Here is a 26,030-nt window from a genome sequence, read left to right as displayed (position 1 = left end):
AATAAATTAAACGGACGGAAAGATTTCATCTTTGAAAAAACAACTCGTATAACATCTGTCAACTTATCTCTTTCAGGACTCAGTTGTGTGGGTCAAACTAACGAACAAAACAAAACAAAACTAGGATGGGATGGAGATTTGAGGAAGATAATTTTTAAAATCTTAATGTAAGAAAATTAACAAGATGAGGTTTGTAATCGCTTCAGACAAACACTCCATTAAGGAAACGGCCTTGTCGGAGATTCTAACAAATAGCAAAGTGGTGTTTAATTGGACATACCTTTTATTCCATTTAAAAATGTTTATGGTAGTATTTTAATGGTTGAAGGCTTACAAATATCTTTAGGATGAAGCACTGTGATTTCCCTTTTGTGTGGCAGCTTGTGTATTTGTGAAAGAAACATTAAACCTCCCCCCAACGAAGATAATACAGGAACCAGAAAACTCAGTGAGAGTGTTTAAACAACAAATAAAAACAAAAAATAACACAAAACCCCACCATTAACAGCAAAAATAACAAAACTTTTTTCACTGGGCGTGAGGGGAGCGGCTGGAAGCAAGCCCTGGTTTCCAGCAACTTGAATGTGGGCGCTGGTGCCCACTTTTCCACAGTCAAGAGCATTTTTAGGGATGTGACGTCCACGCGGAAGGGAGAAAGTTTTCTAAAAAATTTTTTATTATTTCAGTAAAATATCAATTGGGCACTTTCTAAACCTCTTTTCCTAAATCCTCCCAGTTTCCAAGAGGGAGTATTTTTGAGTACAAACAAACAAAACAACCCCTCCCCAAACCTTTCCATATAGAAAACAAAACAAAGACCCAAAAGAAAGGCTTGAACATTTTCAAATTAGAATTTCTAAAGACAACGCACTCAGAGAGTGAACTCAGAGTTCCGGGTTAGTCCTGATTTTTCAGCCCGAAACCGAGCAGAGTTTTAACAAATGTTACCAGGGAGAACAATGTATTTTTTTTTTTCCTAACTAAAATCTATCTTTTAAAAAATTAATTTGCTCTCCGTATTGCCGGATAACATTTTCATTTAACTTCGGTGCCGTGCCTTGTAATTAGTTTCTCTTGATCTGTTTCTTGGAAGAAAAAAAAAAGTAGAAAGAAAGAAAAACAAAAAGAATAAAAAACAAGCTTGTAGGTTGCAGTTCACATTTTTTCCTTTATCACGCCTGGCGGGAAAAGAACCAACCAGGCTGAACCCGGAGCGGCGGCAGTCACACGTCCCGCTTTCCCAAACCTCAACGTCTTTTCTTAAAATCTTCGGGGCTTATTGTGAAGCCAAGGGCGCTTGGCGTAGGAAGAGAGTGATTTATTTGGGACAGGAACGGGGTCTTGGAAAGGAAACTGGGGGGTTCACGAGGAGGACGGGCCGGTTTTATTCAACGACTTATTCTCGGGTTTCGGGGTCTGAAGGGCCGTGGATGCCCCTCCCGGGCTCACCTGCGAAGTCTCCCTCTTGGCACCCGCTTTGTTCAGGGTCCCTTTAAAAGCTTCTTGCTGGCAGAGGGACCCACAATGAAACAAATCCTCATTTTATGACGTCTTTCCCCCTCTAGGAGTCCGAACAATGTTTGGCGGGCTCGGCACGCAGGAAGATAAAAGAGTTTTATTTTAAATGCGATACATGTCAGGATTAGACAGCGTTTCCTTTCAGCCAAACTACAGAGCGGATCTTCATTTCCTATTGCCCGGCTTCCCCCGAAAGAAACTTTTCTTTTTTCTCCCCTCTCTCTTTTTCTTTTCTACCTCCACCCCCCTCCTCCGCCCCAAAGAGTCAGGCGGAGAGTCCTGTGCACAAAGCTGCTCTCCAACCCCCGGAAATCAGATTTCACTGCTGAGCGGGGTGAGGATCGGGGCCACCCGGGGCCTCGCGACGCCCCGGCCTCGGTTCCCTCCGGGGAGCTGCAGGCTGGCCGGGCCGAGCGCGAGCTGCGGGGCGCGGGGAGGCCGTGCGGGGCCGGGGTCCCCGCGCTGCCCCGCCGGCCTTTGTAAGGGACGGGCAGAGACAAGCGCCTTCGCCCTGGCACCAGTGGCTTCACTGTGGCCGCAGCGGCCCCTGATGGGACGCGGCGACTCGCGGAGCGCTGGGCGCGGCCTTTGTCCGCGCGGGGCTGCGGCCACCTCCCGCCCCGCCCGCCGGGCCGCGTCGCCCCCTTCCCGCGCGGACGGCGGAGAAAAAAAAGCACCAACAGCATTTTGCACTTTTCCGCCACTTTAGCGGGAATCGGAGGAGACCGGCGAGAAAACCCGAAAAGGGAGGCCGTTATTTATGGCCGGCGAGTTGGAGTCTGGCACCATATGGTGGGATTTATCAGCCCCCGGCTCCCCCCAACGTCGGGCAAACAGGGCCTGGCTGACAATGTCCCCGGCCTGGCCCGCGCGCTGGGAACGCCTCGCCGGCTCCTTTCGTCGCTTCCAACCCCCTCTCACATTTTTTCTGCAGAAGTTGATAGAAGACAGGCTTTTACTTTTTTATGGTATTACTCGCAATTAAACAAAAAAGTAATTCGTGATCTTTGGGCATCAGCACTTAAGGGCCAGTGGCACCCTCCCTACCCTTCGGAGGAGGCCGGAGTTGGGGGACTTGGGCCAGGTGGAAAGTGGTGTAGGGTTAAGAAGCGTCAGACCTCGGAGAAGGGCCTCACTTCCTCTTCGTTTTGTCGCCCTTTGTGTTACATACGGGGGCAAGCAAGGTCTGCCAATCACTACCATTTCTCTTTCTTGTTCTATAAAGACAGGGTCGTCACAGCAACAGGGACATGACAGGCTGGTATCTCTCTCGAGCTCCAGGGGGCCCCTAATAGGATTGAAGCAAAAGATCAAGCGAATGGTTTCCTATTTTAGGCCCGTAATAACTCCCAACTGCTTGCATATACATGGGCCTTACAGTGTTATGAGGCGGCTTTAATCTCAGGAAAGAGTCGCCCACTTTCTAGCAGAATATTTTAGAAAACCTTGTGGCATCCTCCCTCCCTCACCATCCTGCGTCCTCATCTACCCATCTTCCCCTTTATTTGGGGGAGAGGGAGGGAAGTCTCCCCTCCCTCTTGATTTTACTTACCACCCCTCCCCCAGAAGCTGAAGGTGTCATTTCCTTTCATTAATTCATTTTGCCAGCTCAAAGTAAATACTCCGTGTAGAGGGAACAAAGACACCCCTTTTTGGTATTCGGTTGAAGTCCCTGATGGGATCAGAAGTTTGCACATCTTTTGGAAAAACTGGCCTTGGATGTGGTTTAGCCACCCCCACCCCCCACCCCCCACCCCCGGCTCCCCCAACACACACACCTAGGAAAACACAAAGCAACCTAAGGAGGAATGAAAAGGTTCCCGTCCCCCAGGCCATTTGTGTTCACAATGCAACGTGAAGTCATGTCGGCTGGGGAGTGTGTGTCCTGCGTGGGTGTCCTTTCTACGTGGGCTTGCAGTGGAGAGAGGAAACAAATGAAATGCGTGGGACAAGGGGACGGTTTGTTTTCACCCTCAAGACCTGGTGAAACCCGTCAAACAAGCCTGACTTCAAAAAACCGAGACTGCCTGGGAAATGTGAATGCAAACAGGGCTGGAATAATCAGCACCACCAACATCTGTCGCCACAGCTGTTTCCTTTCTGGTTGGTGAGAGAACCTGTCTCTCCCCGGGGCTGGCAGTGAACTGCAAGCAACCAGTCCAGGGTCTTTCTCTTCCAAACAGAATCCTCTAGGTCTCTATGTACTTAGCCTGCTTAAAAATAAAACACAAAACAAAACAAAGATGACATTCTCCACCTTTCGGGCGGACATAGGTAGCCTGGTAAAGTAGGTGAGGAAAGAGAGTTTTTGTCATGTGGTCACAGATGGGGAAACTGAGGCACAGAGGCAGCCAGTGACCTTTCAAGTTAATATCCAAAGACGAATCAGAATTGGTGAATTCAGTCCTCAGCCTACTGGATTCTGCTGGGTGTCTTGGAAGGCACTGGGTTTAAATAAAAAAAAAAAGAGGTGAGTATTTTTATTGTTTGTTTTCCCTTTCATTCAATCAAAGTGAGCATCTAGGGTGTGGAAGACAAAATGCTTTGTGTCGTGGAGGGGTAAAGCAAGGGCATGGATCCAGCGAAGTGGTGGCTTGGTCTGAGGTTAGGGCAGGGAGGTCTGACAAGGGAACACGGGCTGTCTGGCCGGAGTAACCAGAAGAGACTTCATGGAAGAAGCAGCCTTGAAGTTGCTGGGAGTTGCAGGCTGGCTGAGATTTTGATAAGTAGAGGTAGGAGAGGACATTGGAGCTCCAGAGAACAGTGTGCATTCCCAATCGCAAGGGGACAGCAAATTAGTCTTTCAGGGGCTGGAGGGAGATAAGGCAGGAGTGAAAGAGGAGCCAGCTGCTGCCAGGCTGAGACGTTTGGACTTTAACCTGTGGACAAGGGGAGTCCCAGAGTGACAGCTCTCGGGGCCATTTGTGGAGGGTGAATCAAGGGCTGATGCCCGGCAGGGTTTGGAGTTGGGGAGGAGGCATGGATTGAGATCCCAGTGGGAGGCTGTGCGAGGCATGAGGCGTGAGGGCTGCTGTGGGCCAGTGGCATAGGGTTGGAAAGGACAAATGGTTGTGCAGGAACTGGATGGACATAGGGCTCAAAGCAGAGAGGCAGGTCAGAGGTGACTGGGTTTTCAAGCCTGGGTGACCAGGGAAAAAAGGCAGCCTCGTTATGTGCAAGGCATTAAAATAACATTTAAATCCAGTTTTGCATGCAGAGTATTTAAAACAGAGAGAGCTTCGTGAAAACAGAGAAACTCACATACAGACGTTAATGAGCTTTTCCAACGTTGAAGAGCTTTCATTGTCAAAGCCAGATGCTTGGCCTCCTGGCAGAGCCGCAGCCAGACTTAAAGCCAGGATCTCAGAGCTCTGTGCCTTCGTGGGGTGGACAGAGGAGCAGCCTGTAGAACGTGTATTTTCTCCAACACATTATTCTTCCTTAGCACTCATTTCAATTTTTATACCATTATTGAGAAAGGAAGTGAGAGCAAGCTATCCAGAGGCATTTTCTCTGCACCTCCCAGGCGGGAGGAAATGTTCTGGTATTAAAACTGATCTGGCGTTTATTTACTTATTTTTCAGTTGCATCCAGTGTTTGCTTGAGAATGTTCCAGAGGGCAGATAACTGGATCATCACGCAGCCAGTGCAGGCCAGAGGATGGAAAATGGTGAAAACGGACTGGACTGGGCATCTGGGTCCAGAGTTCTCTTCCTGGGTATGCTGGCCAGGCTGTGTGATCCCATCCACACAGTGGCACCCTCTGGGCCTGGCTTCCCCACCTGCAAACTGAGGTGAGTCGACTGATCTCGAAGGCCCTTTCCAGCTCTAGGCCTGTGGATCATTGATGTGACTCTTTCTCTGAATTTTCCCAGTGGTTTCCTCCTTATAGTCTGTATTCTGCTTTGCATGTGCAAACAGAAAGGATATTTATGTCGGGTGATTTAGACTTTATTCTGATTTTTAATAACTTCATTTGCATTGAACTTTATAAATATTTTGAAAGCATCAACACATCCATTCTCACTTGATCCATGAAACTGCCATGTCAAGTGAGTAAGCCAGGGAATTTAGCCCCAAATGTACAGCTAATGATAATCATTCCTTTCAGGGAGTGCCTACACATGCCAACATCTGCCTTACAGTGAATCTCTGTTTAATCACCACAATACCTTGTGGGTATCGCTATCCCTACTTTACAGATCAGAAAGCTGAGACTTACAAGGGTTGGGACTCACTGAATACTTCCTGCTCCTCTGTGGCTTAGACAGAGTGTGAATTCTGGTCTATCAACTCTAACTCTGCTCTCCCAGGCCTGGGGAAGTCGTCCAAGGGTGCCCACTGTCTCCTTCTTCTGCACAGTATTTCTCCTATGAGTTTACCATCTGTACCATCCAAGGACACTGTTGGCCAGCGTGGCCTTCCATGGTCTTTGTGGCCTTCCATGACCTTGCCATGTGAATTTTAAGGGCCGAGATTTAAACCAGGCAAGCTGTTGAACAGATGTTTGTCAAGTACTCAATACATGTCTAACACTCTACCACGAGCTTTGGGACCCTGAAGAAATATTAGAAATGTCTCATTCCATGAGGATTTTTCAATCTGAGATGAAGAAACCAACTGAGCCAATAAAACTTCGGTGAATGGGCAGTGTTCTGCATAATGGAGACGACCAAACTTTGTGGAATGGTCACTCTGCTCCCACTGCAGCCTGGACTATTTAGCTTGGCAAGCCTATGTGGGGGCCACTTTCTACACATCTTTTAGGGAGAAGGATGTTGATCCAAATAGAGTATTTCAGTCACTGCCTGGAGGTCCCACAGCCAGCAAGTAGCACAGCCAGGATTTTAATCAAGGCCTCTGACCACAAAGCCTTGCTCTTTCTCCGTGTGCCACATGGCCTCCCATTCTCGACAGCATCACGTGTGGGTCAGGGTGGGGTGCACAGACCTCTGAAAGTGTAGACTCCAGAGGTGTAATGAGTCCACCTGCAACATGCTGAACAGAAAAAGGGTCTCACTTCTTTATGGTCTTGCCTCACAATGGGCAGTGTGAATTCTGTGGCGAATCCTTAAAGGACTGCAAGAGAGGGAAGAAATCAATGGGTGGATAGCTTAGAATTTGGGGAAGATGGGCTTTGGGTTTGAAGACTGGCTTCAAGTCTTGGGTCCATCATTTACCACCAGTGCTTAATCTCTGTATACCTCAATTTTCTTGTCTGTAAATAGGGCAATGATATTTCTCTGTCCAGGCTTAACATATGGCATTTGAAATATCTGATGGAATGACTGGTCCATGGCAGATGCTCAGGCAAATGGCAGTTACCCGAGGAAGCTATATGGACAGAGCCTGTTGATGAAACCTACAAATAGCATGTTGGTTCAAAGCGAAGACAGTTGAAGAATTTGTTCTTTGTCCAATGGCTTCCTTGTCCTGGGTTTTGATCCTTTTCCTAGTGTTTTTGGCCCTGGAATAATAGGTAAGCCAAGCAGACCCAGTTCTGGCAATCTCTTGCTGCATGATAAGCCACCTAACACAGGGGCTTAAAGCAGCACTCGTTTATTTGCTTATGATTCTGTGGGTTGACTGGGCTCAGCTAGGCTGCTCCTGCCTGGGGTTCCTCAGACCGTTGTAGTCAGATGGCTCTGGGGCTGGCATCATGTAGGAAGCTGCTTCCCTTGTGTGTCTGGAGTCTGGGCTGAGAAGACTCCAACAGCTGAGCTCCTTGGGCATCTCTTTCTAGGTGGTCTTCCCACAAGGTTTCTCCTTTTTTCTTTTTTTTCAGCTTTCGAATGTACATCATAATATCTTTTGAATTCTGTGCAGATTGCATCATGTTCACCACCCAAAAACTAATTGTGGTCCATCCCCTCACATGTGAGCCTAATCACCCCTTTTGCCCTCCCCCCCTTCCCCTATGGTAAGCACCAATCCAATCTCCATTGCCATGTTTTTGTTTGTCATTGTTTTTATCTTCTACTTATGACTGAGATCACATGGTATTTGATTTTCTCCCTCTGACTAATTTCGCTCAGCATAATACCCTCAAGGTCCATCCATGTTGTCACAAATGGCCAGACTTCATCATTTCTTATGGCTGAGTAGTAGTCCATCCTGTATAAACACCACATCTTCCTTATCCATTCGTCCCTTGATGGGCACCTAGGTTGCTTCCAAGTCTTGGCTATTGTGTATAATGCTGCAATGAACATAGGGGTGCAGGTATCTTTATGCCTTTGTGTTTTCAAGTTCTTTGGATAAATACCCAGCAGTGGGATAGCTGGATCATATGATAGATCTATTCTTAATTTTCTGAGGATACTCCAAACTGCTTTCCATAGTGGCTGCACCAGTTTGCACTCCCACCAGCAGTGAACAAGGGTTCCCTTCTCTCCACACCCTCTCCAACATTTGTTGTCTCCTGTCTTGTTAATTATAGCCATTCTGACTGGAATGAGGTGATACCTCATTGTAGTTTTGATTTGCATTTCCCTGATAGCTAATGATGTTGAGCATATTTTCATACGCCTATTGGCCATCTGTATATCTTTTTTGGAGAAATCTCTGTTCAGATCTTTTGCCCATTTTTTAATTGGGTTGTTGTTTTTTGTTGTTGTTGTTGAGATGTATGAGTTCTTTGTATATTTTGGATATGAACCCCTTATCTGATATACGGTTTGCAAATATCTTCTCCGAATTGTTAGATTGTCTTTTCCTTTTGTTGATGGTTTCTTTTGCTGTGCAGAAGCTTTTTAGTTTGATGTAGTCCCATTTGTTCAGTTTTTCTTTTGTTTCCCTTGCCTGGTCAGACATGGTACTTCAAAATATGCTGCTAAGCCACATGGTTTCTCTTTAAAAGCAGCAGAAGGTCAGGAGGAGCTCTTGGTGGCCTGCTGGGGTCCTGTACCCATTCTTGAACCAATCGCAGTGGCTAGAGGGAGAATGTGTTTTGATTAGCCAGGCTTAGGTCATGTGCTTCTCCTGGGCCAACCCCACCCACACTGCTTACACTGAGTGGGGGAAAATGATAATTCTCAAGAGAAAATCGAAGTGGGGAAGCAATCGATGATGGGAAAGCAAGACTATCAAATGTGCACTGGAGTTCCTCACTTGTCACTGGTGCTCGATAGACTTTTTGTCAATGATAATGATGAGTGGGGATAGGTCTGACACCACTTGTACTGAGACACCAAGACCAGTGGCTTCTCTTCTGGGACCAGAAGCTACACAGGGTGCCATGCCTTGGGGATGGAGTGGTGGGCAGCTTGAGGGTTTTGTAAACCCTACACGTTGGCCTAACTTGCATTTTCCTACATCTGCACTTTTGCTTATGTCATCTCTTCCACTTGGGGTGGCCTTCCTACCCATTCCACCTATTTGGAATTACGTTGCCCAATTTGTAAGATCCAATTTATCGTCATTTTAGTCAAATGCGAACTTTTCTTCCTCTGATCTTTGTCACCTTGCTACTCAAAGTGTGGTCGGAGTGCCAGCAGCATCTGGGGATTGTCAGCAATGCAGAGCCTTGGTTCCCCCCTCAGGTTTATTGATCAGAATCTGCTTTTTCACCTGATTCCCAGGTGGTTCTTAGGCACATTAGAGTTTGAGCAGCACTGCCCCAGAGCAGTGTTCTCACAGCGTGGTCCTGGGAGCCTGGAGATCCCCCAAATTCTTTCAGGGCATCTGAGAAGTCAAAACTGTTTCCATACTAATAGTAAGACTGTATTTCTTTTTGTTCTCTCATTCTCCTATGAGTGGCCCGGGGAGTTTTCCAGAAGCTACATGACCTGTGAGAATGCAATCTTTCTGACAGGTGTTGGAATGTACACTTGAGTGTTCTTGTGTTTTAAAATTTTGTTTTAATTTCTGATGTGATAACAATAAATAAACATAACTCGCGTTATAATTTTTAAGAATATAAAGGGATTCTGAGACCAGAAAGTTCGAGGACTCCGGCTCTTGATCCTTCTGAGCAGGGAAAGTGTTGACTTTACCTCCGTATCTCCAGCTTCCAGCGCTGAGCCTGGCTGGCTGGAGGCGCTGGGTTAGTGAGTGTACCTGCTTGTGTGTGCCTCCTTGTCCCTGAGGCCAGGAGAGGCTCCCAGGGTTACTCCCAGGCACCTGGCTCTATGGAGTTCCTTTGTTCGGCTAATAGACACAGAGCCTCAGAATACAGAGTAACTAAAAAAGAATTTAGATTCGACCCCCTGCATCATCCTTTCATTTATGGCACTTTTCACCCTTCAGTTCACACTGTTCAACTCCCCAGGGGTAGAGAAGGAACTCCTGTTCTCATTTAAAGAAAAGCAGCACAGATTAGGAGGTATATGACTTTCCAATATCGCAGAATGCGCTGGTGTCATCTGGGACCTGGGTCTCAAAATGCCTAGACCAGAGTCCTTGTCGCTAGACTGTGCATCTAGGAAAGGCCATAAATGGGCGCAGTGGTATCCTGGATGCCTTACTACCATGAACAGCTGCAACATCATGGGGTGGTGGAGCCGGCAAACACTCAGGTGTCAGGAACAGAATGGATGTGGATGTGAGCATCTCTGCAGGGGCGGAGGCTCACCCCCACCTTCTGGAACTCTATTCATCCATCCAGTGCTTTCCATGTACCCCCACTGGGCTGGTACCTGTACTTGGGGATCTCAGCTCTTTCTTTCGACGGTGTAAAGAAATCGGCATTCCTATTATCCTGACTGTTCAGAGGGGGAAATTGAGGCTTCCGGGGTAACTCACTCAAAGACGCAGTGTAAGTGGCAGATCTTGTCTTTGCAGACCTGCCTTGCTGCTTCTGCCAAATCCCTCTGGCCCTCTTTCCTGATGGCTTGACTTTGCTGAGGGGCTAGATTTACGATCCCTGCAGTGCCTGTTCATCACTCTGATCCGGTCATCGAGAAGGCCTGTTCTAGGACTGTCTTTGAAATCAGAGCCCCTTCTGGCTGGACTGCAGGTCCCCCTCCCATTTCCTCCCCCCTTCTTCCTTCCCTCCCTCCCTTCTTCCATCCTTCCCTCTTTCTTCCATTTCTTCCTCCCTTCTTCCTCCTCCTTCTTTCTCTCTCTCCCTTCCTCTGTCCCCTCCTTAGAAGGTTTTGGTATCCCAGAAAGTGCTTTGAAAAAGGATGAAATCTCCCTCTTCTAGGGTTAAAAACATTGCTGTTCCTGGTGCAGAGATGTTCTGTGTAAAAGCCCACACCCCCCGCGTCCCCCTCCCTGTGCCCGCCCTGACACACTCAGCACAGAAATGCTAAGGAGCCTGATGCTCTGAGGACCTCCCACCTGGGAAAGGGCAGCTTCACAGCCCTGCCCCGCAGGCACTGAAATATCACATTTGGAATCACGGGCTCTGTTTCTATGCCCCACTCCATCCAAGGTAAACTGTCCATTACCCAGTGTGAGGGACTCAAGTAGGGGGCCAGGGAGCTATAGAGAAACCAGCTCATTGAGACCCAGATAATCCCTAAACCTCATTTTCCCCACTGCATATGACTGCCTCTCTGCCCTGCCCCCTTTTACGGATCTGCCAGGAAGCCACTGGACCGCTTTGCCTGGCACTCCTTTTATCTCCCTGGCCCCAGGGGGCCATGGGCTAATGATCAGCAAAATCGGCCCAGACCAAGAGGCCCAGCTAATCCACAAATTGGATCATCGGCCCCTGAATAATCAAGAGTCGCTGGCACAAAAGTTGGTTCCTCTCTTTGATCATCAGTACGCGCGGAACACACCTACGCCTGCTTTCAGTGGGAGTCCTCTGGGGAATTAAAGGCTGCTTCTGTTTGGCCAAATAAAATTCAGATATAGGGCTAAAAAAATCCAGTGTTCCAGTGTCCCAGGGGGACTGATTTAACAGGACAGTGAGGAGAGGATTGAAAAACTAAAAAGTTGTGTAATTCGCTAGATTTGATGGGCCAGTCCCAGTGAGTGTAGAGACTTCTCTGCCAGAAGAGGGGGTTTAATCGTACGTAAACCTCATGATGCCATATCTCGTGTATGGATCTTAATGATGGCGATATAGTGGGGGGATAATGACACTAGTAAATCAGACCTCCACTGCTTTGAGAAAACCCCGTGTATGGAACGGGGGAAGAAAAAAGATAGAAAGTCATTATTTGTATTACAGGATAATTCTGTTTTTCTTAACTAGGGCTTTCTCTCGGGTTCTTTTAAGTAGCAAGCTTATCAGTGCTTTAATTGACAAAAACTGCTTTTGCCCACAAGTTGTCACGAATGGGTTCATGTGGAACATGCTCCTGCGTTACTAATTTTTCTTTTTTAAAGATTTTATTTTTTCCTTTTTCTCCCCAAAGCCCCCCTGGTACATAGTTGTATATTCTTTGTTGTGGATCCTTCTAGTTGTGGCATGTGGGATGCTGCCTCAGCGTGGTTTGATGAGCAGTGCCATGTCCGCGTCCAGGATTCGAACCAACGAAACACTGGGCCGCCTGCAGCGGAGCGTGGGAACTTAACCACTTGGCCACGGGGCCAGCCCCTGTGTTACTAATTTTTAATGATCGTTAAGAAACATCCGCCTACGCTTGACACTGGCCAAAAAGCTGAATGTAATAGATGTCCCCTTCTCAGGCTAGGACATTCTCATTTACCATGATATTACGATGGCAGGTCCCAGAGCAAAGGGAAACCGAGAGTTTCCTCAGTTTGGATCTGGACTCTCTTTGGAGTCAGATAGACATGGGATTGAATTCCAACTCTGCTACTTATGAGCAATGTTATTTCCTGTCTCTGAGCCTCAGTTTCCACCCATGGTCAAAACATTCCAGTATTTTCCTGTGTCACCCAGCATAACATCCAAAGACCTCGTCATGGCCTGCAGGACTCTCATAATCTGGCGACTGCTGATCTCTTTGATCTCTTACTTGCTAAGCTCTTACAACTCACATAAGCCAAGCTCACTTCTGCTCCAGGACCTTTGCACATGCCCCTTCTGATCTGGGAAGCTATTCCCCCTGGCCTCTGTGTGGCTCCCCCTCTGCCTTCATTCAGGTCTTTGCTAGAATGTTATGTCCTCAGAGAGGTCCTTCCTGGCTACACAGCCTCAAGTCCCTCCCTCTTTGGCCTGACTGCTGGCTTAATTTTATTCCACAGGACTTAGCATTGTCTGACACATACAATATTTATTCATTCATTGATTAATTTGTTGTCTACCTTTGCTGATAAAAATGTAAAACCATCAAGCAGGGAATTTGTCTCATTCGCCCCTGTGTTTCCACTGCCTAGGACTCTACCAGCACCTGGTATAGACATCCAGTGGTCACAGAACGAATGACCATGGGATATGGCAATCATAAGATCGACCTTGCAGGTGTTGTCAGAATTGGGAATGATGAGGTAAAGCCTGGCACAGAGCAGGTAAATGCTAAGTATTGTTACTGTTGTTAATATTATTAGCACAAGCCTAGTAAACTCAAGTTTTTTGTGAGTATTTGCTGAATTGGTTGGACTTGAAGGGCCCCGAAGGACCTTTAATGGACAGTGAGTCAATTCCTCTTAATGAACTCAGCCTCGGAACCTGTGTATCTGAGGCACCTGTCAAAACCTCCTCGTGCTCAGGAGTACAAAACTCCAGTGCTTGCAGGAGCCTGGAACCGAGACTTGAGACAGTCTGGGTGGGAGCTGTTGACCTGCGGAGACCATGCTCGACCCCCGGTAGCTCCAGGGTTATGGGACTCTTGGCTTTTTTAAGAGAAACTGGAAATGCATATTCTTAAGTAAAATCTCCTTATTGAAAAATGGTGGTTACTGCTTTGGGTGTCCTCAAGGCCACTCCACATTTGGAGACTCACTAGAAGGGCTCACGGGACTCAGCACGTGATTGTGCTCATGGCTGAGCTTTACTGCAGTGAGGCTGCAGGAGACGCAGATGGATCCGAAGGGGAAAGACACAGGCCGAGTCTGGGGGAACCCATGCCCCGGCTTCCTCTGCTCTTTCCCTCCTAGGAGGAGACACCCAGAGCCCCCTCTTCCCCCAGCAACAAAATGCAGTGACATGTGTTCAATGTTTCTGTGCAGGGCAGCCATTAGGGACTCGGTGCCCCCAAGGTTTTGATTGGGGGCTGGTCACTCTGAGAGCAGGTACTAAAATTCCAGACTCCCGGGGGAAAGCAAGTGTCCAGCATACACCACTTTGTTCCACGGTCTACGCGCAGCAAGCTGCTCTTCTCAGTGAGGGAATGTTTCCTATCCAGGCAAGGAACCGTCTACCAGCCAACTTCCCAGATGCCAGCCAAGGGCCAACCGTGCAGGCCGGCCTTCTAAGGATAGCAGTTTCAGCCCTGCTGCGTTAACTCGCACAATTCCCAAGTGAAAAATGTTAAGCTTTTTATTATGGGACATTCCCAACATATACGCACAAATAAGATCGTATCATGAACCTCCACGTATCCATCACCCGGCTGCTGCGGTTAACGCATGTCTATGTTGGCTCATCCGTGTCCCCACACACTTCCCATCCTGCCCTGAATTAATGTGATGCAAACCCCAGACATCACCTTCCTTAAGACTTCAGCAGGTACCTCTAAGTGATAAGGACTCTTCAAAAGTGATCTGGAGTGCGAGCTGCCTGCCAGTTTGCAGGCTCCGCCCCAGCCCCATGCCAGGGATCATTTCCAAATGATGGTTCTTGGTTGACTGGCTGCCTTGTCAGACCCTCCCTTTGCCAACATCACTGCCACGAGGACTTGAGCCTGAGGGAGGGTAGGAGGGCACATTCGTGGAGTGTCTCTGTGCCCCAGGTGGTCAGGGCCGGGTACTCTGGCACTGAATTTTAGCAGGATATTTGCTTTACCAGAATGATCCTAGTGGTTGTTAGTGTGCGTGACACGGGCTTTGGCTTGACTGTAAGCTGTCGGAGGACAGTAGCTGGAGCTACTGTTTTTCAGCTGTCTTCAGTGAGGCCCACAGGAGACTCTGGGTTTCCAGAACCCAAAGAAGTGATGCTGAGTGTCAGCAGAGCAAAGGAGAACAGAGCTTACAGCAGCCTGTGAACTAAGAGAGTTTGTTTCCGAATAGTCCTGCTCTTGGTGCTGAGAGATACAGCAAAGAGAGAGGAGAGCACTGGACAGGGAGTCAGGAGGCCCGGGATGTGGTACCTTGGCTCAGTCACTGACTGACTGAGCGTCCCTGGCCACGTCACTTCACTTCCCCAGCCTTAGGTTTCTCATTTGTAAAAGTATGGGGTTTGTCACTCACTCACTCATTCATTCATTCATCCTACAAGCATTTATTATAAGGTATGTATGAGCTTGGCACTGTGGAAATGAAGATTAAACAGTTTTTAAAAGACAGTCCCTGCCACCAAGGAACTCACATTCCTGTATAGGGAGTGTGCACACACACACTCACGCACGTGAGCTGGAGTACCAGACTCACATATGATAAATCCTATAAGAGAAATGCAGCCTATTTGAGGGGTTGAGAGGGAGTTCATACCATTTGTTGAGCTCCTGCCATGAACCAGCCCTGACTTCCTCAAATACTCTTAGCACGTTATTCTTACTCGAGCCTCACGATGAACCTGCCAGGGAGATAGTGCTGTTCCCAAGCGTGTTCGTTTGCTAGGGCTGCCATACCAAAACCCCACAGACTGGGTAGCTTAAGCAACAGAAGTTTGTCTCTTTACAGTTCTGGAGGCTAGAAGTCCAAGATCAAGATGTTGGCAGGGTTGGTTTTTTCTGAGGCCCCTCTCTCTGGCTTGTGGATGGCTGTCTCCTCCCTGTGTCTTCACATGGTCTTGCCTCTGTGTGTGTGTCTCCTAATCGCCTCTTCTTATGAGGACATCAGTCATATTGGATCAGGACCCCCCCATAGGACCTCATTTTACCTGAGTTACCTCTTTAAAGGCCCTCTCTCCTAATACTTTCACAGCCTGAGGTACTGGGAGTTAAGACTTCAGCGTATGAATGTCGGGGACACAATTCAGTCCATAACTCTACCCTCCCCCTACAAATAGTAGATTGGACAATTGAATCTCAGAGAAGTTCAGTAACCTTCCTAAGGTGCCGTGGCTGGGAAATGTCTGAGCTCCCATTTCACACCCAGATCTGCCAGGCTCAGAGGTGTTTTTCCATCAGACCCCTCAGTGTTTGGTGGTACCCTCCCTGGAGGGACAAATGTGGGCACTCTCCTGACTCCAGTGACACATGATCTTGACTCTTGCTATGTGTCAGACAGGTGCTAGGGAGTGTCTTGGGTTGACTTCCCAAGAAGCAGACCCTGAGATGAACATTTGTGTATTAGTAATTTATTAAAGAAGTGCTCCCATGAGAAACTGGAAAGAAAGTTTGGGAAACAGGCCAGGGAAGGGGAAGAAATTAAGTAAGGATATGACTTCAGGAAAAGTTCCACACAGAGTAGCTGCATCCTGGTCCCACAGGGGACCTCTGGAGTATGTCATGCCGCAGAGTCATCCCAGATCAAGGCAGGAGCGCTGGCCTTTCATACTCTGCACCCATCAGTCACTGGCTCAGAACTGCCCCAGGGGGAGAACACTACCAGCTCTCTGGGTGTTCAGACAATGTGACTCTGGTCTCCAGGAGAGTCCCCTAAGGGTACAGGCTGTCAGAGATGCACGCTGAAGCTCAGGGGACAGATGCACAGAAAAGGAGCCCATGAGGATCTGGGCAGGGCACTGACAGTGTCCACCACAGAGAGGGAGTAAGCTTCTCGGGTCATCAGAGCATACAGGAGAGGTATTGCAAATATGGGTTTGGCCTGACATTGTCTAATTCTGCTCTTGCTCTATCAACATTCAACTCCTTTGCAGCATTTCTCAGAGGTACAGGTGACTTTAGGACACCTTATGGGGGAATGGAGTGAGGAATTTCAGGCTTTCCTCCTGGCTGCTTGGAACTTCCAAGGAACCCTGGGCTGCGAGTTCTGGGTTCAGTGCTGACTGTCACTCTAATGGTGGATGTGATCCTGAGCAAGTCATGTCCTGCCTCCCACCTGAACAGTCAAGATAATAAGACTGTCTTTCTTTCCTAGGCACCTATTGAGGGCAAAATGATGTCACAGGTGGGAAAATGCTCTGAGAAGTAAAAAGGATTAAAAAAGCACAAAGTGTTATTTTAATAACATGACGACCGTGCTTGGAAGGGAAAAACACAAAAACAGGCATTTATGATCTTAAACATCTGACCTTAGCTCATGTTCTCAGTGGTGTTATTGTTAGCCCAATCCTCAGCCCACAGTCAGTGCTGGAAAACCCTCACAGACCCAGTTGACTGGAACCTTGACGGGTGAGGAGGCCTCCTTCTCTCTAGAAGACCTGGGTGGGGGCTTAGATGCTTTTCCTTATGCCTCCTACCTTGACTTAGCCAAACTGCAAGGTTAAGGACACAGTTATCCAGACTGCCAAGTCTGCCCAAGCCTTCTGCCCCAACTACAAGGATCCAACTTACAAATTTAGAGGGAGGAGTCCACACAAGACCACTCTCAATTCTGACCAACTGCAGACTCAGGGGTTTCCCAAAACCATCTCAGCTTTGATTTACTACAGACTCAGAGAACTCACAGAAACCTGTCATACTTGTGGTTACCGTTTATTACAGGGAAAGACACAAGTCAGAATCAGCAGAAGGACAAGGCACTTCGGGTAGAGTCTAGGAGGCTTCCAGACGCAAAGCTTCCATGTCTTCAGGACCCATCACCGTCCCAGTATCAGTGTGTAACAATACACAAACATTACTAACAACCTTGGAAAATCACCCAAGCCTTCAAGTCCAGAGTTTTTATTGGGGCTTCATTACATAGACATGATTGATTGATTAATTGCACAGGTGGTTGAACTCAATCTCCAGCTCCCCTTTCCCAGAGGTCCAGTTGATATCAGGTGGTTGGAGGAGTCCACTCTGAGTTACCTTGTAGGAAAAAACTATCAGGTTTGGTTTGAGGGGCCCCCCGTGAATAATAAAGACACTCCTATTACTCAAGAAATGCCAAGAGTTTAAAGATTACCTAGGAGGAGTTGGGGGCAGGCCAGACCTATCTTTGGCAAGGCCAAATTCTTTACTACACACCTCCACTATTTCTGTCCAAATCATCCTTCCAGATGCAACTCCAGTCCTTTCTGCCTGCACTCTCCGAGCCCCTGTGTATTTCTCCATCCTCTCATCTCCAATGGCACTGACTTTTCTTAACAGATAGGAGACCAGACAGGAGTCGTGGTTAAGAGCTCCAGCTTTGGGGAAGATACTTGGGTTCAAGTTCAGACTTTACTACTTCTTAGCTGTGTGACTTTGGGAAAATTACTTACCCTTTATACATCTCAATAAATGTTAACTATTAGGTTTATTTTTGTTGATATTTAATCCATATTACTTACAATTTATGTAGTATTTGTATGATAGGCTGACCCTTGGTTTTATACTCTTATTTAAACCTTTTGAAGTCTTAATTCCTGTATTGCAAACTCTTTAAGTGGAGGGACATTAGCACTTTGGAGGTAAATACTAAGGCGTTGAGGGTACGGAAATGAGTGGCACATTTTTATTCTACAGGAACTGCTGGTTTTCCTGGAGGGAGGAAGGAAGTAAGGTAGACTGATAGTACTGTCGTGAGGCAGAGGTAAACTAAGTGTGGTTTGGAACCGTGGAGGAGGAGGATCTAGTTTGGGGCTTAGGGTGAGGGTGGGGAGGAGCTCAGAAAGGCTTCCAGAGGAAGAGACACTTAAGCTGGGCTCTTACTAATCTGCTGGGATTCTCAAACTTGGTGTGTGTTACAATCACTTGGGGAGCTTGTCAAAAATTTAGGCTGCTGATTCAGAGTGCTGAGGGATGGCACCCAATCCTCTGTTTTTGTTTGTTTCCAGCTTGCCTGGCTCCTACATGTATTTGTGTTCAAGGCCAGCAGGGAGTGCCAAGTTTTGTTTTGATACTTGTCTTAGTCAGTTGGGGCTACCATAACAAAGAGCTGTAGACTGGGTGGCTTATAAACAACAGACATTTATTTCTCACAGTTCTGGAGGCTGGAAGTCCAAGATCAGGGTGCCAGCATGGTCAAGTTCTGGGGAAGGCCTTCTTTGGTCTGCAGACTGCCAACTTCTAGTGACTTCTAGTTGTATCTTCACATGGCAGAAAACAGAGAGAGGAAGCAGGCTGTCTCATGACTCTGATGAGGGTCCACCCTCATGACTTCATCTAATTAATTCCCAAAGACCCCACGTCCTAATACTGCCACTTCACAGGGTAGGATTTCAGCATGTGAATTTTGAGGGGGACACAGACATTCAGTCTATAACATTACTTGTTAGAGAACAAACTACTGGTTTTAGCAAGCTCATCTCATTATTAAAATAAGCAATATTTGGCAAATTTAAACAAAGAATTCAACATCTGGAAGAGTTTTTGACAGGTGGTATCATTAGTGACTTACACGTAGAGAATATGACCCAGGACATTCAGAAGCCAAATATGGAGGCTAAGACAAAGAACACGATACTGCCAGAGAAGGCTGCCCAACAGCAGATGCGCTAGGGGCCGGGAGTGCAAGAGGCTCATGTTCAAGGCTAACGTGCTGGGAACCCAATCAATACCCGCAGCAGGGTACCTGGGCTGTTCAGCTGCATGAAGCCATATTTTGGGAGGGAAGCAATGTAACCTGTGCTAGATAGAGTTGTGCACCACAGCAAGGTATGTTGCAACTAGGGACACTAAATATCTCTGGATTAAAATCCTGTAGGGAAGAAATAAGTGCAGGATATCCTCTATATCTTCCTGAATAAGTGGGCTTTTGTTAATTAAGAAGATGGGTAACAGGTTAATAAACGCCATTGACAATCAAGACCTAATAATCTATAGGGGCTTTACAGTCGGCCTTGAGAAGGTCAAAGGGAGAGGATTGTTAGGGATTGTCTAGCCTGCTGCTCTCCAACCTCTGTTCTGCGGAGCCCTGGGGTGCCACGGAGCTGCCGTGAGGCTTCTCTGGCAGTATCGTATCTCTGGCAGTATCAGTATTTTTCTGAGCAGGGTCGAGTTTCAGGCCTTCCTCATTGCCCATGGCTCCTTCCAACCAGAGGAACTCTGCTATGACTTGCTTCATTTATCCTTCTTGGTATTGTTTTCTTTTGGAGAAAGTGTCCTGGGTCTAAAAGAACAGTTTGATAGCCGCTGGTCTGATTGAACCCTTCATGTTGCAAATGGGCACAGTGAATCTCAGGGGAAGCGTCTTGCCCGAGTTGTTCAATGCTGTGCAGCCTGAGTCAGTGCCAGAACCTGGTCTGGTGCCTGTGTGGGGCTCTTGCTGCAGTTCTGTTGGGCCTCAGTTCCATTCCAGAATAACCCAGAGTAGACGCCACAGCTCTGCAGACATGAGTGTGAAGAAGGGAAGGACACCTGGTCTGAATATACTTGTGTGTCACTGTGTCCTCAATCTGATAAGCCAAAATGAAAACAATCTTACACATTTGTGTCCTGGAGAAATATTCATGAAATCGCCTTATGGTTGCCTTCCTGTGGGGCCAGGTCACTCATCAGAGCTTTCCTGGGCATCACAGGAATCCAAACCAGCCCGGAAAGGAATTCTCTCAGGTACCACAATCCATCGTGCTGGAAGGCTGGGTTGACAGCTAAAATGACCAACAAATGGAGCAGAGATAGAGGTGGAGCTGGCAAGCGACTGGGCCACAAAAGAAGGCACACTCCTGCCCAGGTGATGGTGGGTCCTGAAGCTGCAGAGGAGTGGTGGTGATTGGCTAGGTTTTGGATCATGTTCTGCAGTGGCTGTTGCTGAAAAGAAACAGGGATAGGACTTAAAAGACCAAGGACTTGATCTTGGCTTGTCTCTTGCTAGCCTCACAATCTAGAACAAGTGTCGTATTTTCTATGAGCCAAGACAGTGAGCTCCACAAGGCAAGGACTGAAGTTAACCCATAGTGTGCAGTGTCCAGCATGTTGGGACATTCAAAGTCCCAAGAGACGCAGGTTTAGGGGTGCTCTTAAGCCACTGCTTAGTATAGGAGTAATTCCCTGCTTTTCCGCTTTGAGAACTGCCTCTTGTACTCGTTAGTACTGTTGCTTCATCCTTTTCTCAGTAATTCTCATTCTCTCTTCTTAACCCTCATTCAGAACACACCTTCTCTCTCTCTCTCATCCGTGCAGCATTTTCTTTCTCTCCACTGAAGGTGTGATTGTTTTGTGAATGAAAGAAGCGTGGAGTTGGTGGGGAGAGCGATGGGCTGTGCAGATTTCGTGCAGTTATATGGGATGCTGCTAAAAGAGCGTGGTGGGGTAGTCCACTGAGTGTGTCCTGCATGCTCACCAGTGTGTTGTGGCTGGATGAAAGTGTGGAAACTCCAGCCAGAGGGCCACATAATCACTCAGCAACCATATCCTCAGCACCCCAGGTATGCTAGGCACCTTGGGGCAAGGGACAGAAAAATGTTAGATGCCTTCTCCTCCAGAGCAATTCAGGCACAAAGAGTGAAATACACTAGAAGAGCTCTCTGTTGTAGAAAGCAACAGTACAAGAGAGGCCACGTGGCAGAACGTACGTAATTAGAAATGCAGATTACAGCAGTATCTGAGATGGAAGTATCTGAGATGGAAGATACTGACTATACCCTCCAGGCAGTATCATTCTGGGAGAGAAGTATCCTCTCTTTGGTTAGATTGGAAGTGGAATGGCAGCTTCCCAGGGCTACTGTGGATGGTGGAACAGGTTGTTCACTGCACATACTGTCCAGCCAAGGGGATAATGGAGGCTGCAGTCCAGCCCGTGATCCTTTCACAGAACTGTGCACACTAGCAGGGGGACTCAGATGTTCTGTGTGAATTCACAAGACACTGGCCATCAGCCATACTACTTAGCTAACCTCCGCAACCTTGAGAGACAGAGCTGGGCTCTCCAGCCTCTACTCCTAGTCTTGGGCATATGTTGGGAGCACCTGCCTTTCTAATCCTTCATGTTTCCATGAGAGTGGTTCTAAAATATTTTTGGGTCACAAATTGTTTTGAGAATCTGATGAAAAATTTGGAACTCCCCTCCCCTGCAAAAGGTACATTCACTCAATAAGCTTGTGTGAAATGTCAAAGGATTTATCCACCTGGAGTCCATCAGTTGAGCCTTTTCCAGAGATCACTGCCCCTGGTTGCAAACGCTTGTGCTAAAATAATCCTCTCGGCCTTGCACTCTGTTCGTGGAGGACAAATGAGTTGCCCCACCAATGGATGGCTCCTGCTGACCTACACTTCTTGTTGAATGGAGCCAATTTAGTCAAAGGCTGGAAGCATGGGGAATTTGACCTCTTCCTTCTCTCTTCACACTGGGTAGTTTGAAGTAGCAATGCTGTGTGTGTGTGTGTGTGTGTGTGTGTGTGTGTGGTTCTTCTGCAGTTCCAAACCTTCCCTCTGGAGGGCTGTTCCTCAAAAATGAGGGGCTGGCAGTAAGGGTGGACAAGGGAGGCCTGGCATAGGTGTAGAATCACGTTATCTAAGTAGCTTTATGAATGGTCCCCTGTGGTTGGGGATGGAACAATGAGGAGCATATAGACACAGTGTTGTCAGTGTCAGCTCTTGTATGGATGTGAGTTATTACTAAAAATGAATAAATGAAAACAGAAAAAGGTCATGCATAGACCAATGCTGCGATGGTGACATGAACCAAGTATCATCATTAATCTAAGTCTGTGCATTGAGGCTGGACAAGGTCAGGGTGTAGGTCACGGAGAGCCCCCGTGGTGGATAAAGGAATGGGGCCTTGGAAGCAGCAAGGAGCCCTTGTAAACTAGGGCGTAGACTTGCCTGTTTTTCTCTTTTCTTTTTCTTTCTTCCTTTTTTTTGACAGGTCTTTGTGATGGCATGTAGGAGAATGACTGGAGGAGCACGCTGAAGTTGGGCAGCCTTTGTAGCAGGCTCTAAACTAGTGTGGTGAGGTGAGCCCGGAAGGAGGACTGTGGGCAGGGCCTTGTAATCGATTGGCTGTAAGAAGTCAAATAGAGGGTGGAATTCAAGACTGACTCCTAAGGTTTTTCGGTTTTTATTCAGTTGCTCCTTGAGTTTTTATTCACTGTTCTAACAGGACATATCAACAAATAAAGGCTCTAGTTTCATATAAACAGTGTTAACCAAAAAAAAAAAGATCTTGTTTCTCTAGGGGGTGGGGAAAGTATAAAATTCTGAATTTTCACTTCAAATATGGCCCACATTAGAGGAACTCAGCCACCTGCAAACCTGTACCTCCCTCTTCTGGAAGGAACTTGAGACTCCTGAGTAACCAGGGGCCTGGTGCAGAGACCAGAGTTTCCGTATCGTACACGAGCTCTAGGGTTTTATGGTAATTTGGGTTTCTTTCTCTGCCCTGAAGAGCTACCTTTGCCCTGATGGAAAGAGAAAGACTAGGGTTTTTGTGCTCCAGGCCAGGGGCCCAGATGCAAGCTGTCTACTCCCCAGATCAGGCTTCCTGGGCTTCCTATCCCAGCTAGAACCAGCACCATGTGTTCTGGAAGGAAGCCCAGTCTCCACTGTTCTCCTGGGGCCCATGGAGTCCCCTACGTGAGCCTGTGGTCTGGGAAGCTGGGGAGAAGGTACAGATGTTGCTGCCAGAGGCTCAGGCTGAGGATGGGTGGAGGAGCTGGTACTGGCCATGGATGGAAAGACAGGTGAGTGGGCAGCTTCCAAGACGGTGGCACACTGAGGACCAGTCAGGTGCCTTCGAGTACATCTGGCCCCCAGAAGGCCCTGGGCAAAGACAGAACCTCCTCGTGACATTTCAGCCAATTTGTCTGCCACTAGGAGTCGTGCTCCAGCTTGAGTGAAGGGGTGGATTTTAAAGCCACCAACTGAGCTGGGAGAGTAGGAGGAGAGGCCAGATTAATCATAATAGATAACATTTATTGAGCACTGACTCTGTGCCAGGCACTATGCAGAGAGCTCAGCAGGGATAATTATATTTAATTCTGGTGAGAATGCTTTTCTATATTATTGCCATTTAACAGATGGGAAAACTGAGGCTCTGAAAGGTAAGTTGCTTGTCCAGGCCACAAAGACTGTACATGGTTGTAGTGGCTTCGAAATGTGTCAGCTTGGCTAGGCTAAGGGAGTTTCTCAAAATCCTCTTCTTGTGTATTTGGGGTTAAGCTGGGCCACAAGGGAGATTCCTGTGGGAGATGAGGAGGATTTAGAGGGCGGGAGGAAACAGCAGCCGTTGTGCAGCTCGCACACATTGTGGCTGACCTGCTGGTTCACCTCTTTGGCGTGAGGCAGTTCTTAGGCCTGCAGCCACTTACCTTCCCCTGAATTCGCTTTCCAGTTTCTGGCCTCCTGCGCCAGGTGTGTGCTTAGATCTGTCACAAAGTCTCTGGCTTCTGCAGGACACATGGGCCCCTAGAGTGGGAGGAAAAGTAGAGCTGACAGGGGTTTTAGCTCCTCCTGTGGGCTCTAGCTTGTACTTGTGGGAGCACCTTATGTTCCTCTCCATCTTCCTTCCCAGCTCCCTGCCCTGCAGACTTCAAGCTCCAGCATCAGAGGCAAAGACACATCTTAGAGAGACCAGCTCCTCTAGTTGTGTAAGGTCAAATCCCTGTAAAAAAGGTCTTTATATAAATATATAGGGATGTATATACATATATGGACATGCCTATATGTGTATGTGTATACAAACACAAACATGCGTAGCATAGATATATAAAGAGGAGATATATATATATATATATATATATATATATATATATATATTTATCTCCCAGTGGTTCTGCTTCTCTGATTAAACCCTGACTCATGATCAGTGCTAACACAGTGGTGCAGCCAGGATCTGATTTTAGGTAGTTTCACCACAGGACCTGCACACACTCAAGGACTCAGATTACATGGCTGGGGTTGGCGGGGAGTTGGGAGGGTGGGGCTAAAGGGGTGGGGGGCGGGGATGGAGTGGGTGGGGGTGGTGGGAGGGGTTCCGCTTTGGACAGCATTAAATTGAGGTGCCTGTGGGGTATTTGGGTGGGAGACGCATGGGCAGTTGGAGGTACCTGAGAAGTCTTGTGTTCAGCAGATGATCAGGGAGAGGAAAATTGATGTGGGCCAGCTGGAATTGGAAACAAGTTTTATGGTGGTGAGACTTGATTTAAGTTTCAAAGGCTGGTAGGAGTTGGTTAAAGGAATGGCAGGGAGGAGGGCATTGTGGATGGGAAATAGCATAAGAAAGGCCCGTAGCAGGGTCTGAGGCGATCAGCCTGAATGGTCTAGGAGGGGTGTATTGATTATATGGCCATTGTGATCTATTCAGGTTTGTGAATTATATCTCCCCAAGGATGTGGTGGGCTCTGGCTATTGTGTATTGCATCTGGCAGAGTAAATTTCTAGTTTAATTAAATTCAACTTGCCTCAAACATTTTGTGAGCATCTACTATATGGCAGCACTGTGCTGGATATAAATATGAATAATGACCTGAATCCTGGAAAAATTTGTGTTCAGGTTATAAACATTCAATATATTTTTGTCAAATTGGATTGAAAGGAAATCTTGTGCCAATGACAGGGTTGACTCCAGAGTCCTGATTCCATTTGGAGCTACTTGTGTGGATAAAATGATGAAACTCAAGTCAATTTATCCACCCATCCATCCCTTCCATCCATTCACCCAAAGCTAGCTGGCTTGACTTACCTACCTTCCTATGACTCATCTATCTCTATCAATCAATCAATTATTATTTCTCCTTTTCTTAAATGGGGGGCAGGGTTTAAACAGCCTACAAAACTAGCCATACATGAAATGATAATTCAAAGATAAAAGCAGACAAAATGAAAGTAGAGAGAAACAGACGTTGGCAGTGACAGAGGCTGAATCAGATATTGAATTTAGTGTCAGGTTTATTAGAAATTTGGGCAAAAAAAAAAAAAAAGAAAGAAAGAAAAATGCTGTACACTTGGTTATCCAGTCAGTAATAACTGAAGAGAGAGGAAATCCAAGCTGGAAGAGAGAGACTTCTCCCGGCACTGTGTAGAAGGATTTATTGTGTCAGAGCTGCGTGAGGACACCAGGTAGCATAATGGACACCATCCTCCGCTGCGGTTCCATGAAAGCAGAGAAACGCTCCTCAAATGTTTCTCCTATCGACCCTCTTTAAAGGCTAAGGGCGTAACATTAAATCTTACTTCAGCACAGGCTTTTCAGCGGTAAACTAAGATAATAACGTTCAGCTACATTACATTCTGATGATGGAACTCAGAACAGGGATGGAGCCTGGAGAACTGAGAGGAAGGGCTAGTTAGCTGGCTGTTAGACTGTCTTTCAAATTTCATTTGTCTCCAGAGAGCCTTTGGCTCAGGGACCTTAGTCTCCATACAGAAGGGTCTCTTCATCTCTAAAATACATTGTCATCCACTCAGAACTTGCTCTGTTCCAGGGGTAAGAGAGCTGGACCCTTGGCCAGCCTGCCATCCTCCGTCTCCCAAAGCCAGAAGCCAAAACATCGTGTAGAGAAGGTCCCTTGGCTTAAAAAGAATTTGGACAAGCACAACCTTCACCTGGCCGCAGAAAGACTTGGGAACCTCTTGGGGAAT

At 47.3% G+C, this 26,030-nt stretch overlaps 2 long non-coding RNA genes across 4 annotated transcripts in view; one reads left to right on the top strand and one right to left on the bottom strand.

Annotated features, from left to right (window-relative positions):
• Positions 1–638: 638 nt before the first annotated feature.
• Positions 639–3,475, bottom strand: LOC139076760 (uncharacterized). Its single transcript, XR_011528680.1, has 3 exons — positions 3,297–3,475; positions 3,071–3,190; positions 639–2,806 (listed from the first exon to the last, which is right to left on the bottom strand). It is a non-coding gene; the product is annotated as an uncharacterized lncRNA (long non-coding RNA).
• Positions 3,306–26,030, top strand: part of LOC103560732 (uncharacterized) — a 160,256-nt gene continuing 137,531 nt past the window's right edge. For 2 of the 3 annotated variants that reach the window (XR_011528679.1, XR_011528674.1), the window contains exon 1: positions 4,180–5,312. This is a non-coding gene — a long non-coding RNA (uncharacterized lncRNA). Of the gene's footprint in view, positions 3,989–4,179; positions 5,313–26,030 lie in introns of those variants that run through there. The other variant, XR_011528675.1, reaches the window with a different exon arrangement.

This window comes from Equus przewalskii, chromosome 17, assembly GCF_037783145.1.
Source record: "Equus przewalskii isolate Varuska chromosome 17, EquPr2, whole genome shotgun sequence".
NCBI lineage: Eukaryota > Metazoa > Chordata > Mammalia > Perissodactyla > Equidae > Equus > Equus przewalskii.
The sequence above is the reverse complement of the archived record's forward strand: the minus strand, read 5'-3'. Positions and strand labels throughout refer to the sequence as shown.